This window comes from Eptesicus fuscus, chromosome 11 (genome assembly GCF_027574615.1).
Source record: "Eptesicus fuscus isolate TK198812 chromosome 11, DD_ASM_mEF_20220401, whole genome shotgun sequence".
Classification (NCBI taxonomy): Eukaryota; Metazoa; Chordata; class Mammalia; order Chiroptera; family Vespertilionidae; genus Eptesicus; species Eptesicus fuscus.
The window spans coordinates 90,512,664-90,528,870 of NC_072483.1; positions in this window are offsets into that span (position 1 = coordinate 90,512,664).

The window sequence follows — 16,207 nt, forward strand, 5'->3', positions numbered from 1 at the left end:
AATTTTATAACAATTTTTTAAATCGGTATTTTTGTTTAGACAGAGGTCCTACAGAAGATATTGGCCTGGAACCCTGTACCTCTTAGGGGTGGTCCTGAGGAAAGATAGCAGGTAACTTGCTAACACACTATTTCATCTTTCTCAGTAGAGCCACAGATTTCACATTACATGGCTGGGGAATGCACATGACTTGATTTAGCAAATATTTTATACACACAATGAAATAATTACCGTTATGTGTTGCAAAGACTTGGGGACTTTTGTACTTTTTTTTTTTTGTAGCTATCCTATTTTTGTATTTTTTCCTGCTTGAAGATAATTCTCAATTACTCAGATATGGTTTATTTAGTTAATAAATTAACTGCATAAAATTAAAGTTTTCTTTCTAGATTGTCTGACTTCCAACACTGAGTGTTTCTAGATGGCCTCACTATTTCATTAGTTGGTAGAAACTCAGAGAATAGAAATTAATTTTGATGTTACTTATGGAAGAAAATCTGCTCTAACAATCATATAAATGCATCTTACCATATCAGGTTATTTCTGAAGTATCTATCTCTTGGAATAACTTTGTCTTTTTTATGGACATATATAATAGCAGATTAACTATTTTAAGGTTTCCATTATATGAATGTCTGTTATTCCATATATCACCCATATTTATATCTACAAAAATAATTACTTATTCATAGGTGATTATTCTGCTTAATGATTTAAAAATGATTTGTCTGATCAAACAATTACTTGACCCAACTATCATAAGAGGTGAATAGCAAAGGCCTAGCTTCAGTTCAAAAAATCATAGTTTATTTCTAGAAATGAGCAAGAAAGAATTAGAAAAAGAAAATAAAGAAAAATATTAAATTTTAAATAAATATCTAAACCAACTCAGAAAGTATATAGTCATTCTATAAAGATGTATCCTTTTTTCTTACTCACTAATTTCTTACCCTGCCAACTTCTAAGCTAGAAAAATGCTACTGGAGATACATGATCTAAACAATCAATATTTTATTCTCATGGGATTTTTAATTTTCTAATCCCATTGATTTTCCTTTTAATAAATCTTACAAATATAAAAGTTAGAGAATAAAACATTCTAATGACACAGTACATTAAAATTTGAAGTTCATTTTATACTTCCAAATTTTTCTAATAAAATTTTAGACATTTTGTCAGTACCACCATTCTTGTTTTCAAAAACGCAGTCGATCTTTCATTTGCATAGAGGTGGCTATAAAATACAAGAAAGCCTTAGGGAAAATAGTAGAGAATAATTCGGATATTCTGAAGTAATTCTTTTTCTCTTCACTCACCAAGTTTGCTTCCCTTTTATCAAACAGGATAAAAAGTCCCTTAACTTTCAGAGACGCTTCTTATGGCATCTAACACTTTCAAGTGGCATGACGACCCTGTGGCGAGCGGGGAAGGATTTTTAATAAGAATGCTAGTGGCTATAATAATTATTTCTGCTTTTCTAAAAAATATTTGTTATTGATTTCAGAGAGGAAGGGAGAGAGAGAGAGAGAGAGAGAGAGAGAGAGAGAGAGAGAGAGAGAGAAACATCAGTGATGAGAGAGAAGCATTGATCGGTTGCCTCTTGCATGCCCCCTATTGGGGATCGAGCCTGCAATCCTGGCATGTGTCCTGACTGGGAATTGAACCATGACCTGCTGGTTCATGGGTCTACCCTCAACCACTGAGCCACACCAGCTGGGAGATTTCTACTTTCTTAGTAATGAACCACAAGTTCAAAGCTCTTGTATTTGGAAATTCAACAAGAAAATGTGTTTATATTTCTTTAAAAAGCAGTAGCCTTTTTGGAACAGAATCCTGGGGGAAAGTCATACCAGTAAACTATAAATTCTATACTATTAAAAACAATAACCTGATTTTTTAGTACTGGTCTCCAAATGGATGCATCTCATTCAAATGTTGACTGCTAACAACTTGAGATCCCAGCCAAAATCACTTGTGAACATGAAGAAACTGAAACAAAAGGAACATCAGATGGCTGAATAGAAAGTAGCGAGCACCTGCTTGCTTTAGAAAAGAAGCTTCAGATTTAATTAAAAGATACTGACTCTAAATAAGCAATAACATGTGAAAACAAAGAGCTCATTTCTTTAGACCAAAATATTAGGCTGAGAATCAGTCGTATCCAATTTGGTGCCTCCATCAGCACGTTTGGTGCCTCCGTCAGCACATCTGGCTCAAAGCACAGGTTTGATGTCTCTGAAGGGTTCAGACTTCCACTGTGGAATCATGTCTATTTCCGCACCCACCGGAAATGCTGCCTCGAAAGGCTGTGTTCCCGTGTCCTCTCTCATCGCCGCCCTCTGCGCGCTGTCCTCCTGGGCGGCGGGGCGGCCTGCCACTCCCTCCGGGAGCGGTCCTGGTCCCCGATCGCTGAGTCAGCCACCTTCAGCCCGCGACCTGGAGCCACGCAAGGAGACCTTCACATCTTGCACAGTTTTGTGTCTGGATTGGAGTGGCTCTGGGCCACGTTCTCTGAAGCCAGGGCAGGCTTTCAGACATTTACACAATCGCGTTTCTAATTACAGAGGGCCCTGGAGACACGGCCCCTCCCGCCTGGGCTGGGCTGTTAGATTCCACGTGGAGATCTCTCATCGTGTCTCCCACCGTCTGACTTCCACAAACTCGGACCATAATCATGACTCCTGTCGTGGCAGGACCCTGTCCCAACCCTGTGAAAAGCCAAGCTGTTGGAAGGAGTTCTATACATAGAGTTCATTCCAGGGAACAGCATGACACTGGAAGGGAGTGGGAATCGGCGATGGCCTTCAAGTCCCCAACCTTCCCGTGGCTCGGAAGCCGTGCCAGCCCTGCTCCTGTGTGAGCCGAGGGACAGAGGCCGCACAGAGCCACACAGAGCTGAAGGGACCGTTCTTCTGTGACAAAGGCTTATTACGGCTCAGAAGAAGACGTCAGCCACCCAGAGAGAATCGTTTCTTGTTTGCCAGTGGAATTCTGGTTAGCAATGACCTTGTATCGTATAATTCATCAGGGCAAGATGGGTTCCAATTCATGGGCACTGTCGTGGATCTGAACACGCTAGAATCCACGCCTAAGACGGTCATGCTGGTGGGTGAAGGGGACTGAAGGGGTGCTTTTCAAGGCAAGCTCTTCTGGGCGTATGACAAGCAGAAAAGGGAAGAGGAAAGGGTGGTCCTCTGTGCAGGCTAGTCTCGCTCCGGGCCATGGGATCACATCACATGATTAATCATGACCGTCTCCCTTGATGGGAGGTGGCCAGCCGTGGTAGCCCCGTGTCCATCCAGCACTGCCTGGTCCTAGTTGGAGGATCAGAACCTCTAGGGGGATGCAGCTGGATCAGCAATTCTCTGGAAGGACGTGGAGGGCCAGAGCTGGGCCATTGGCAGCCAGGGCTCACAGCTGCGGGAGAAGGGCGCCTGGGCTGGTGAGGGATCCAGGCAGGGCGCCCGAGCATCCACCACACTCGCCAATGGTGATTTGCTCCAAAATTAGGAACGCACCCAGGACGCCGTCAGATTCTAGGCAGACTGAAAAGGGCCACCTCTGGCATCGAGAGGGGAGGTCGAGGGGATGGAATGGCTGGCAATCGCGCCCAGTTGCCTTTCATTGCGTTACCCAGTGGTTCTCAACCTTTCTAATGCCGCGACCCACAGGTTGAGAACCGCTGCTGTAGAGCCTAAGACCATCGGATTGAGAACTGTTAGCAGGGTCGCCTAAGACCATCGGAAAACACAGATATTTACATTATGATTCATAACAGTAGCAAAATTACAGTTATGAAGTAGCAACGAAAATAATTTTGTGGTTGGGGGTCACCACAACATAAGGAACTGTATTAAAGGGTCACGGCATTAGAAAGGTTGAGAACCGCTGCGTTACACCCTATGACTTGCGCTTCCTTTGCCTGGTAACAAACTACAGCCCTGGCATAATGTATCCTTAACCTCTTTTGGTGCTCGTAATTCAGAATTATTCCTTCTCCCCACATGCGAGAAAAGCTACCCGTTGGAGAATAGCCATTAAGTGAAGGGCACAAGCAGAACCTTCCCCTTCAACTTGACGAACAAAGCCAAACAGACTTTATGAATCACAAAGCACAGTTCTTCTTTAACGGGAGGAGGGAGCTTTCGAGGGGGAGGTTTGGGGGAGCAGAGAGAACTCTCCTCCTGAGGTCCGAGTGGTATTGGCATTGCCTGGGTCCTGTTACGTGGGAACCCTTCCCCCAGGGAGACACACACACTCTGCAGGGGTGGGGCCCTCCCTGTTCCTCAGTGGAGGCACTAGGCATTCCATGTTCCTCCTCTCCTCGCAGACCTTGTGCTGGATGGAAGGGAGCGGCCTGCATGGCCGTGGCTGCTCTGGATGAACCGAGGCGTCAGGGTGGCGCTGAGCTTCTGCGCCAACAGGGAAATGGGAAAGACACTCCGAGGCTGGGGGCAGTGCATGCACTAGCCTGAACCCGGGGCTGTGTGAAGGCACAGAAACAGCCTCAGACGTGTCATCTTGCACTTCCACCTTCCTCCTCTCCATTTTGAGGTGATTGATTTCATGTGGATGTCGAAAGAACAGACAGACTTTATATCAGAGTTCACTATAAAAACAGAGAAACAAAAGATTTGCCTCTGTCCATAGGAAAGCCCTCTCTCTCTCTCCCTTTCTCTCTCTCTCTTTTTCTCTCTCTCGACTTAATCAAGAAGAGAAGGCATGAAATAGAATGGTTTCAGAATCTTAACTAGAAAGGCTTTGTTCAAGGTGTGTAGGAGCCCGGGGGAGGGTCATCATTATCCTGATCCATTCAGAGCCGTTGGGCTGTCACACCTCTGCGTCCAGAGACCCGTCCTGGACCCGGCAGCCAGGCAAGGCCGTGGGAGATTCTTCCTGAAGCAAACAAATCTCTCTGTGTCACACGCAGCCAGCCTAATTCTAGCCGTCCAGCCCACAGAGTATAGATTTCCTATTTTGAGAAAAACATTCCTGGAACAGGGCGTGGGCAGTGGCCTCCCTTCTGTTTTCTACTGAATTAAGACACCTTACTGATGGGAGCCCCACTTTTGTGACAGGGGAGAGGCTGGCTACTTGCTGCAGGGGGAAAATATCACCAGCCAAGGGCCAGAGAAAAGAGGAAAATGGCAGATGGACTTCCGGTGAAAGGACAGCTGTGAGCTATCATGCGGCTCCTTCTGGCATCTTCCTTGCGACTCCCCCGCTCCACACCCACAAAGAAATGGTTTCCCAAAGGTGGGGCAGAGCTTGCAAGGCCTTCTAACCCGGCCTCCTGCGGTCCAGCCAACCCGGAAGTTATGATGCGTTTTCGTTGACCCCTCTCCAAACTTCCTTTCGCTGGGGCCATGGAAGCTGTCAGCCAGCAGGGCCAACTCGCTGCCATGTGTATGGGGCTCAGTGGCCATTCTGTGGCCCCACGGTGACCTGAGCGGCTCCAGAGGGAGCACTGGGTGGGGGTCGGTACAGTGCTGCTCCTATTCTGATCAAGTTGACTGATCATCATTGGATTAGAACCCTGATTTGTGGGAGTAAATGGCGACGTTGGGTTTTACTATTGGTGCAAGAGTAAGACGTTGTTTGTAATGCTTGTATGTAGTTGGGGAGGATCAGCGAATGCATTTATAAAGAGTGTTCATAAAGTAGGAGAGGAGGAGAGGAATGTGGAGAAGAAGGAGGAAAGGGGTAAAACGTCCTTCCTTAGATTTTCCAGAGTTTACCAGAGTCTAAGATCATGGATTTCTACGTCAGCATCAATACACACTTCCCTCTTCATGGGGCCTGAGCTCAGTTTCATAACAGAATCTTACCTCTTCAGAAATCCAGCTGAGCAAAAGGCAGACAAGGTGGACAGAAGCACTAACGCCAGAGTAATAGCTTCCTTGTGATAGCACCAACCGGCATTTACTTCTGTTTAAAGATGCCGGCGCGGTGCAGGCTCCAACGCCAGCATGCAGTGTTCTCCCTTCCAGCCACACAGTCGTCAGTGGATTGATACCCGCTGCAACACTTACTTGCTGTGTAACCCCAGAAATTGTGTTTTGGGGGTTTTATTTTTCTCTTTCTCTCTTTTTTTTTTTTTATTTGTAAAATGAGTGTTAGAAATAAGGTTAGCCCGACCTGGAAGTGGCCCAGTGGTTGGGCATCGACCTATGAACCACGAGATTGCGGTTCCATTCCCAGTCAGGGCGCATGCCCTGGTTGCGGGCTCCATCCCCAGGAGGGGGCGTGCAGGAAGCAGCCGATCAATGATTCTCATCATCGTTGATGTTTTTGTCTCTCCCTCTCCCTTCCTCTCTGAAATCAATAAAAGTATTTCTTTTTTTTTAAAGAAAGAAGGTTAAATGAGTTAGCACATGTTAAACACTGAACATGGGATCTGGCACATGGAAACAGTTTAAATAAACGGTGGGTGTTCCTAGTATCCATTTACGGCAGATAAAAAAGAGAGGTTTAAGGGGTAAGTGGCTTTCTCAGGTCACAGTGAGTAATGGGCGGGGCTAGGATTTGAATTCGGGTGATCCATCCCAAAGCCCATGTAGGTCAGTAGCAAACCTGCACGCCTCCCACGGGCCGTTCCCAGCACCCCGGTGACTGGGACTCGGCCCTTTCTGACGTGGCAGGGGCAACCCAGCGATAAGACGACCGTGGGCACTCTGAGTCCAGAGCTGTGGCAGATCTGAGTCTGAGAGTGGAATGATCAGTCCCTCCAGCGGCCGATTGGACCAGGTATTATAAGTCACAGCGATGATTTAAAGAACACAAGAGGATATGGGCGAGTTGTATGCAAATACTAGGCCGTTCTATAGAAGCAGATTTGGGTATGGGAGGGGATGTCCTGGAGCCAAACCCCTCCCCCCCGCATAGAGAGGGACAGCTGTCCTACTTCGGTTCCTATCTTTGTCAACATTGTCCAGAAGAGGGGATTAAAGGATCTAAAAATGGAATAGATTATACCAATATAAACGATTTATATCTAAAGGCAAAAACTCCAGATGTCCACACAGCCAGACCAACAACATCTCCACAGCCAGAGTTTTGAACACACAAGGCTCCCAGGACTGAAAGACCTTCCGGATCTTTCTAAAGGTACTGATTGATACATTTGAGATCCTGCTCTCCTAGATCTGCTTGCTAATGTCATGTGGCTTATAGGTTCAAGACGGCTCAATGGCCACAAGTACCTCCAGATGTTGGTGGGCGGCCCTGAGGCATAAAAGAGCCACAGTGGTTTGTGTGTGGGGGCAGGGGGAAGGGGGTTTCGAGGTAATGCTTTGTGTTTGTTTCCTGACAATGAGGAGATTAAAGCAATAATAATAATAATAACAATTTTTAAAAAGAAGAAAGATCAAACACAGCCAATGTCCACCATTCAACACCCAATGGATGCCGCCTAGGTCTGAGCCAGCTGTACCTACACCATCCACCTTAGCTTCGAATTGAATACTCAAGACTCAGAAAGCAGCATGCCTGATCCTCCTCGCCCTTCCCCTGCAGGGTGGGGAGATGGGGAAGACAAGCTTGCAGAGAGAAAATGGAGGGCGAAGCTTAGGCTCCCTGCACACATTTATTCATGCGGGACAGGAAATGGCTTCGCGGCCCTGGCTCAGGTGGAGGAGGCAGCGTGCCATGGAGGAGCCTGCTCTGTGAGGGGCCCTCAGACATGCTCACGGGGAGAGGAGCCCTGGGCTCTCAGGGACGGAGAGGACATCAGTCCTGGCCTGGAGGGACTTGCCGTTGGGAACCTCTGACAAGGGCCCAGACCGAAATGGACAGGCGATCCAGATGATGCCTGGAGAGCGTGAGCAACCAGATGGATGTGCAGCTTGGCTTCTTCTTGTTGTTGCGTCACGATGTCATAGCTCTGACCCTTGCCCGGGCTCAAGGGTCACCAGCCTTCTGGGCTCCTTGTCCACACCTCTCTGCTAGTGAAGACAATAGGTGGTTTCCCACAACTGATCTGGTCCCCTTAGACATAGATGTGATTGTTCTGGCTAGCTCGGAGGAGAGCTACTGATTCTAATGACCCGTAGGCGGCCCTGAGCGGTCCTCCACGCTGGGCTGTGTCCACCGTCACGGAGGGTTCCGTCATGTGCGTGTGGAATGGCAGTTGAGTTGGGCAGCGTCTCACCAGGTTGCTTCCTGGCATCCGAGGCCGCCACACCAGCTGATGTGAACCCTGAGGTGCCTTTGTGTGCCTTCCCGCTACCGTCCTATCATCTCCTTCCTCTCCGGCAGCATCACTGGGACACCTCAGTGGGACCCACACAGCCACTGAGGATGCTGCTGTGTCCTCGGAAACTCTCCTGTGCGGGTCCCCGGGGGCTGCTGCCCCCAGCCTGCTCCCAACTCAGCAAAACGCCCAAACACATGGAGAGGGGAATGAGCCTGCAAATGCCGCCGGAGCCATCAGACTTGCTGTTTCCTTAAAGGCCGTCTGGGGGGGTCACACTTGCCCAGGAGGCAGGCGCGCACATTTCCGCTGGAATCAATAGCGGGCCCATGTGCACCGCTGGGCGCCCCGAGGGGTCCTGGGCACTTACCACTGCGCACTTTCTCTCCATCGTCCACTCCGTGGCTGAGGTGCCCACCTCCTGCCGGCCGTATAGCCCTCCTGGCAGAGCTGGAGCTGGAGCTGGAGCTGGAAGCGCGGCGCTCCGTCCTCTGTTCCTGTCAGAGAACGTGCTCCTGCTCTGCGAGTTCCAAGACTCTGCTGCCCCACCGGGGACTCCCCGTCTGTCGCCGCCCGAGGCCTTCGCTCAGAACAAGCCCCCAGTTCTGCTGGCAGGACCTGCAGCGTGTCTGCTGATGCTCCCGACGTGGCAAAGCTCTGCAGCCCACACGCTGGGGCCCCCGCGGCCCTGGGCATGACACCCGCACCCCACACCTTGACGTCTGTCCTGCTCCCAGTGCAGATCTCAGGGTCCCTGCCTTTCCCTCGCTTTCCTACCTGTTCCAGCCAACAGAGCAGTGTGAGCGCAAGCAGCGCTTCAGACGAGAGGGGAACACGGTGGGAGCGCGTGGGCAGACCTTCCTTCGAGTCCAGGGCTGGCTAGTAACCAGGCAACGTAACCAGCCTCTTTAAGTGACAGTTACATGTTAAAGGAGTGTAATAATGCCTAGCTGGAATAAGCGTAATAAAGATGGAAATAAGCCCGGCCAGTGTGGCTCAGTGGTTGAGCATCAACCCATGAACCAGGAGGTCACTGGTTTGATTCCTGGTCAGGGCACATGCCCAAGTTGTGGGCTCAATCCCCAGTAGGGGGCGTGCAGAAGGCAGCCAATCAATGACTTCTCTCTCATCATTGATGTTTCTACCTCATCAATGCTTCTATCTCTCTATCTCTCTCCCTTCCTCTCTCTCTAAATATCTATAGATAGATAGATAGATAGATAGATAGATAGATAGATAGATGATAGATAGATAGATAGATAGATAGATATAGATATAGATATAGGTATTAAAAAGCATTGAAATAATACCTGGAAGGGGCCTGGCCCATACAGTATTGAGCATGCTATACGCTAACTGCTGTCATTTGATTCTAATAAAAACCGGCAAATTCGAGAGCAGGGGTCACGTCCCTTAGGAAGCCAGAGGAAGAAGCGTTCTGTGGACTCCAGGTCGTTTGGCAGGGAGCTTGAACCCATGCTCACGCTCTCTGTTCGGCATCTGAAACTCAGGCCAGCCTATAACCTCGGCCTGTGGACCCTCCCCACCTCTCAGTGCTTCCCTGGAGAGTGTGTGAGCTGGAAGCAGAATTCCGTGACGGGTTTATGACGATGCGTTGCTGATGGGAGTCAATCAACGGGGCTCGGCCGGCTCTGTGGAGAGGGCCTGACTCTCTTTGCCCTTCCGCTTCAAAAGAAGGTGGGGAGATGAGGCGCGATCGAGCTTCTGCCCAATACGTTCACCAGGACTGTCTAGCCCCTGGGACACCTCGTAGCAGTCGACTGAGGAAGAACAAATGAGGGGCGTCGCAAGCTGCTTTGTGTCTTAGAGGAAGAACTCCCGGGGAGCGGAGCAGCCCTGTGGCCCGCACGGCCCCTTCGCATCCTCACACGGCTGAGCTTAACTCCGTGAGATACCAGCGGAGCTCGTCTAACCGCTTCACTCCACGGAGAGCGGCCGCTGTGGACACGCCCGTGAATGGCTCCACCTGAGCAAATGTCACACATTGACATTTCCGCCGCACCGGGCCTCGGGGCCCGCCCTCGGCTGTGTGTCCTCACACCGGCCATGCTGGCCGTGCCGCCAAGCTCGCATCCACGCCCCACATTTCATTCCGGAGACGGATTGTGTTCCCCGTGTGCCTTTAAGGCGTCACTCCTGAGCTCAGCCATAAAACTGGAAAGCTGCATAACTGACAAGATGATCCCCGGAAGGCGGCTGGAGCAGGGCTAGATTGAAGCCGACAGTTAATTTGTAGCCGTAAAAAATAATGATATCATCATAAACCAAGTTTAAGATCAGCCTGGGCTCCGCACGCCGCACCCACGGAATACAGAGACGGGCACTGCCAAGCTTCAATAACAAAGCGGAGCAAAACTGCACCGCCCAGCGCCGGCCCAAGCTATGTGCTTTTCTATGGTACGCTATCACCACCTGCTGGTGCAGCCCATAAAGGCCCAGCATGCTCTAAGCCCTGGAACATTCCACGCTGCAGACTGCTGTGAATTGCCACGCCCTGGAAACAGACGGTTAACCTCCCGATCTCATTGGAGTAGTACCGATCCATCAGACCTCCCCGAACACCGACCCCACGGGATGGCGCAGAGGGTGCCCTGGTCTGAGGGCCGACAGGAGCCGCCCTTGCTGGGAAGTCAGAGGCCTGGGACGTCAGGGAGGCCGCCCAGGAGCCAGCGGCCTCAGGTGCCACTGCGGGCCCCGCGGTGGGAGGAGAGACGGGTGGAGGCCGCTGTCTTCTGCAGGACAGAGGGACTGTGGAAGGCGGTTGGGAAGGACAGTGGCCCCGCACAGCCATTCTCCCCGGGAGGTTGGTTCTAGAAAGGTCCACGGAGCAGCCGAGGACCTGGAATCGGTTCCCTTCAGAGTGTCCCGGACTCTGTGCTCCTGCAAAGTCTGTGAGCGGCCAGGTCTGCCTGGGCCCCCGTTTCAAAACTGCTGTTTGAAACCCGAGCAAGATAAGCAAACACTTTCTATCCGCCTCAAACTAGAAATGGATTTATCAAGTCAGAATGCTAGTCTTGATGCCGAGTTTATATACAAAAAAATCATGAGAAAAGGTAGGGTCTCGCCTTTCAATGACTGAAGTTTCTTCTCCCCTAAGATGCACCTTTTAGGGTAGATCATGCAGACAAAGTCCTCACAATTGTGAGGTCTCATGCTTTAATATCAGACATTGTATCTGAATTATCCCAAAACTTCAGTGATCGAAAGAACAAAACAATCTTTTCTCCAGGACTTGGGCAATTCAGCTTTTGAGATGAATATGTAAATTATTTAGTTAATATTCCCATGTATTTCCCCCATCCTATGCCTGAATGTCTATCATACACAGAAGGCCTTTCTGAGGTTGTAATCTACAGGATAGTAATTATTTTTATTAAATTGAACTTAATCAACCAGCAATTTGTTTTTCAGCGCATACTCCAGGCAGGCACTGTGCTAGATTGTGAGAAATGTGTTATCAAATCCCCCTTCGTGCCCACGAACTAGAGAAAGTAACCAGAGGTGGACACACTGATGGCACAGATACTTTACGATAGTGTCCTGCTGCATTTGAACCTAGAATGTTTAACAAACTACGCTCATTCATTAAGTCTAACGTTAGCCTGACTTTGAAAATAATTTATCTAATGCCTCCTCCTCCTAACACCCCGCCAGGCCCCACTTTCTGTGCTTGCTGGAGACCACCACCAGCCCAACTGTCAGCATCCAGAGATTTCTCCTTTCCTCCTTGTGCCCTCCTTCCTCGCCTACCCTGCCAGTGATCTCATCACTTGCCAACACTCACTATGGTCCGGCCACAGTGCCCTTCTTCCTCTCCAACCCCAGGGATTCTCCTAAGCTGGCCTCTTTCTGGCACGTGCCTCTCTGTCCCACCCCCCTACTACACTCCCCTCTTCAGATCTCAGCACCGCTGAGAGGCCCCGTCCCATCTCACAGAGCCTTGGACTTCTGGCCTCAGTTTGTAATCACGTGTTTTTCTTCTATTATTTCATTGGTCTCTGTCTCTCTCACTAGCCTCAAAACGGCGTGAGGGCAGAGTCTACAGAGCTTGTCACCACTGTATCTTCACGGGGCCTGGAACCTAGAAGAAGCTACATAAATGTTTCTCAGCTATTTGCATGAGTGGTCTAAGCCTGCTTGAGAAACCCCAGACCTGGATCATCAAAATATACTCAGAAGGACAACTCTCTGAACGTAGACTCCAGCCCCAACCCTTGGCTTGTCCAAGGAGCCTGTGAGGTATGTGATGCACAGACTTTTCCAGATGCTTGCCTGGTTAACAGGGACCCTCGTTTGTATCGATGAGATGGACCCGGAGAAATGTGCTTCCCTCGTAGTCAGCAGGACAGCTGCCCCGTCCCGGCCTCAAGGCCCTGCAATGACCCTTCCCTTGGGGCCTCTCCAGCGGGGCCCGAGTTTCCTCTTCCTGCTTCACTCCTGAATCACCAGCCTTGCAGATTGCCTGTCCCCTACTAGGCACTCAATCGATTTATTGAATAAATCAATGAATCAATCAGCTTTGACCTATGCCTCCTCTTGAGTACAAAGCCCCCTGAAACTGCTCCGTAGCATAAGTATTTGTCTCCTATGCACCACTTGACATCTTTCCATATTGCTCTTACTCTCTTTTTCTAATCACCATTTATTTTTTTCTATTTGACCCATTAGTTTCCACGCACAAACTACCATTTCATTTGAGAGGTTGGCGGCAACATAACTTAAGTTGACCAAAAGAACTTTCTTCAGCCTGGGAGAGGTCAATAGAGGGGAAAGGAGACTCATGTAATACCTTAAACAATGAAGAATTTACTTTTTTTTAAAAAAAAGAACTTTCTTTCTTTAGCCCGGCCCATGTGGCTCAGTGGTTGAGCATCGACCCATGCCCCGAGAGGTCACCAGTTCAATTCTCAGTTGCAGGCTGGATCCTGATCGATGTTTCTATCTCTCTCTGCTTCTCCCTTCCTCTCTCTCTAAAGTCAATAAGAACTTTTTTTTTTTTTCTCATAACCCAAGAAAGCAAAAATGGGAGAAAAAAAAAATTGTCCCACTTTTTTCTCAGCCAAATGTGTCTTTGAAAGACTTGATTTTGGAGCGCAGACTCCAAATCTGTAATTATCTAAACAACTCCACAAGTACAGAATCCCATATTTACATATGCACGGCAAGAATGAGGAATTAGAATACTTAATGTATTCACACAGTTGAATGTTGAAACAGCTACAGATTCAGTTACTGGTTTTTTGCAAATTTACGTCTCCAAAGGGATCTTCTAATATACTTCTTTACCGAACATCATGGTCCTCCCTATTTTACCTTCAAGAATCAATGGAAACTGAAGTTTGTAGGTAAATATTTAGAATATGTTTGCAAAGTGAGGCTCCCTAGACAAGGCCGTTAACTTACAGGCCTCTCTGGAGAATGAGGTCCTTGGTGGCAGACGTGTTGCTTTAACTCCTGGGGGAGGCTGCATGGAGGGCCTAACGGCTTCTCCTTCCTGGGTGGGCTCGTTCGGCACGAAAGTGATTATTTCCGAATCCATTTCATTCTAAGAAGTGCCTCCACCCTGGGAAGATCAGCCGAGCGCTGCTGGCTGGCTCCTGAGCAACTGTCGCCTTTTCATTCAGTGTTCTTCCTTATTGCTCCCAGGAGCTTCCAGAAGTATCCGCAGGAGCCCCCATCCTGCAATCCCATCCAAAGCGGACCTCATCAAAACAAACCTATCCTAATGAAATTATAACCTTGCTTCGGTCCTTCTAGGTCAACACGGGAGGCTCTTTTAGAAAAATTAGAATTTGCACCAGTTCATGGCAGAGTCAAAGGCCCGACTCCATCGGGAAAGACACATTCCCACCCAGGTATCTGTCTTCTTGCTGCTTAGCGCTGGGTATCGTATCTAAAGATGGTCTCCCACGAGATCCCAGCCACAGACACCCTGAAGAAACACTCCAACCTGTCCTGATGCCCCTTCTCACGGCTCATTAAAGGAAATCACCTGTAAAATAAGTTAAAGAGAGAATGAAGCCCGGCCCGTATGGCTCAGTGGTTGAGCAATGACCTATGGTTCGATCCCTGGTCACGGTTTGATTCCTGGTCAGGGCACATGTCTGTGTTGTGGGCTCAATCCCCCAATAGGGAGTGTGCAGGAGGCAGCCAATCAATGATTCTCTCTCATCATTGATGTTTCTATCTCTCCCTCTCCCTCTCCCTTCCTCTCTGCAATCAATAAAATATTTTTTTTTTTTTAAAAAAGAGAGGATGAAACAGTGGCTGAGCAACTGTTAATAAGTGGAAAATTTTAAAATATAATAATTAACATTATGCTTGGACCTTTGAGTTCATTTCTTTTCCCCAGTTCTACTTTTCCCTGCATCTCTAAAAATCAAGGATTCTTTATTTCACTAAGATTGGCTTAAACGCTTAAAAACCTCCTCTCTGCCAGTTATCTAGGGAATCCAGGAAATAGCTAATTGAAAAACTTCACGTTCTCCCCCCCCCCCTTTTTTTTTCAACTGGCTGCATCACTTGACTCTTGCTCAAGGAATAGCCTCTGCAAGTACAAAGTCAGGACGCGACAGCATGCTGGGCAGCACACCCAGACAAAGGCAACATGCCACACGGGCTCGGGGGCGGGAGAGGGAGAGGCACTGTTGACCTGGTCTGCCCACTCCAGGGACAGGAATTCCGAGTACAATTGCCAAGTATCTCAACCACACCAGACACCTCGTAGATTATATAGATTACATAGATTATATAATAGATATAGCCTATCTATTATATCTGGATAGATCCGTTATAATCCTTCAGGAAGATGACAAAAGGAATCACTGAGCCGGCCCTGTAGAGTAAGAATTGCAGATGGGCTACCATGCAGCTTATGATAAACAACATATAAAAATACTACAGTGGGTTCTGACATTCATGGTAAAGTCTCTCCTAGCAGGCACTGGCAAACATGAACCATGGTACCAAATGAAGCATCCCTTGTCCATGCTCAGAACATCATCTTTTACCTGAAAAGGATGCTGATCTCCCTCTGAGGCCCCATCCCAAGATGACCACTGTCCTACTTGAGGAAAGAAAAAAGTGTCGCCCTCAATGTATTTGAGGGAGATGGTTTTTCCCCGAGAAGCTCTGCTGAACTCTGGGCCATTCACCAGTGACCTATTCTAGGGTCAATGATGCCACTCTGCCACTTTCTGTACCCGAGTCTGTAAGACTGTCACCCAGACCTCTGGAATTTGTCTCGTCTTCTTTTGGGTTGTGTCCCTCTGGGCATTGGGGGAGGTGAAAAAAGGAGGCAAGGAGGATTGCTTGCTCAGTTCTTTTGAATGGGTTGGGTGAAAGCTGGAAAACCATGAAATAACCCATTATAAGCTATGTTGTCTTGCTTTCTGCAGCCCCTAGAGCAGCGATCTTCAACCTCTTCCATCTCATGGCACACATAAACTGATTACTAAAAGTCAGTGCCAATCTGCCAAAATAAAAAATTTCTAATTTTGATTCATGTGCCGTGCCAGCATGGCCAAGGGTGAACCTGAGGGAGGGTGGTGAAGGATTAAAGAAGACAGACAGAGAGAATAAGCTGGGGCTCGGCGGATCTCCCATGCCTGGGTAAGGACACAGAAAAGACCCAGCCTGCAAGCGGATGCTTTATTTTATAGTCAGAGAAAAACAAGGTAGTGGTCAATATAGTTACCATGTTCTTGTGAGTTTCACTTGTTTTGGCAGCACTTGCTGCACCTCCCACAGCCCATCAGCTACCCAGGAAGGATCTAGGGGGTGTCCATAAGGTCAAGGTTAATTATGCTAAGAGGGCTGTGCCCTCTAAGCTGGGACTTGTGTGTGGCTCTGCCAACAGGTCAACCCGAGGCTTAACCCTATAGCCGCTCCCTACAAGACTCATTCACACCAGGTGGCTACTGTGTTGTGTTAGCTGTTGTCATTTTTTAAAATCTAAAGGAAAAGGGGTCCATGCCCCTGACTAAACAGGTAGTA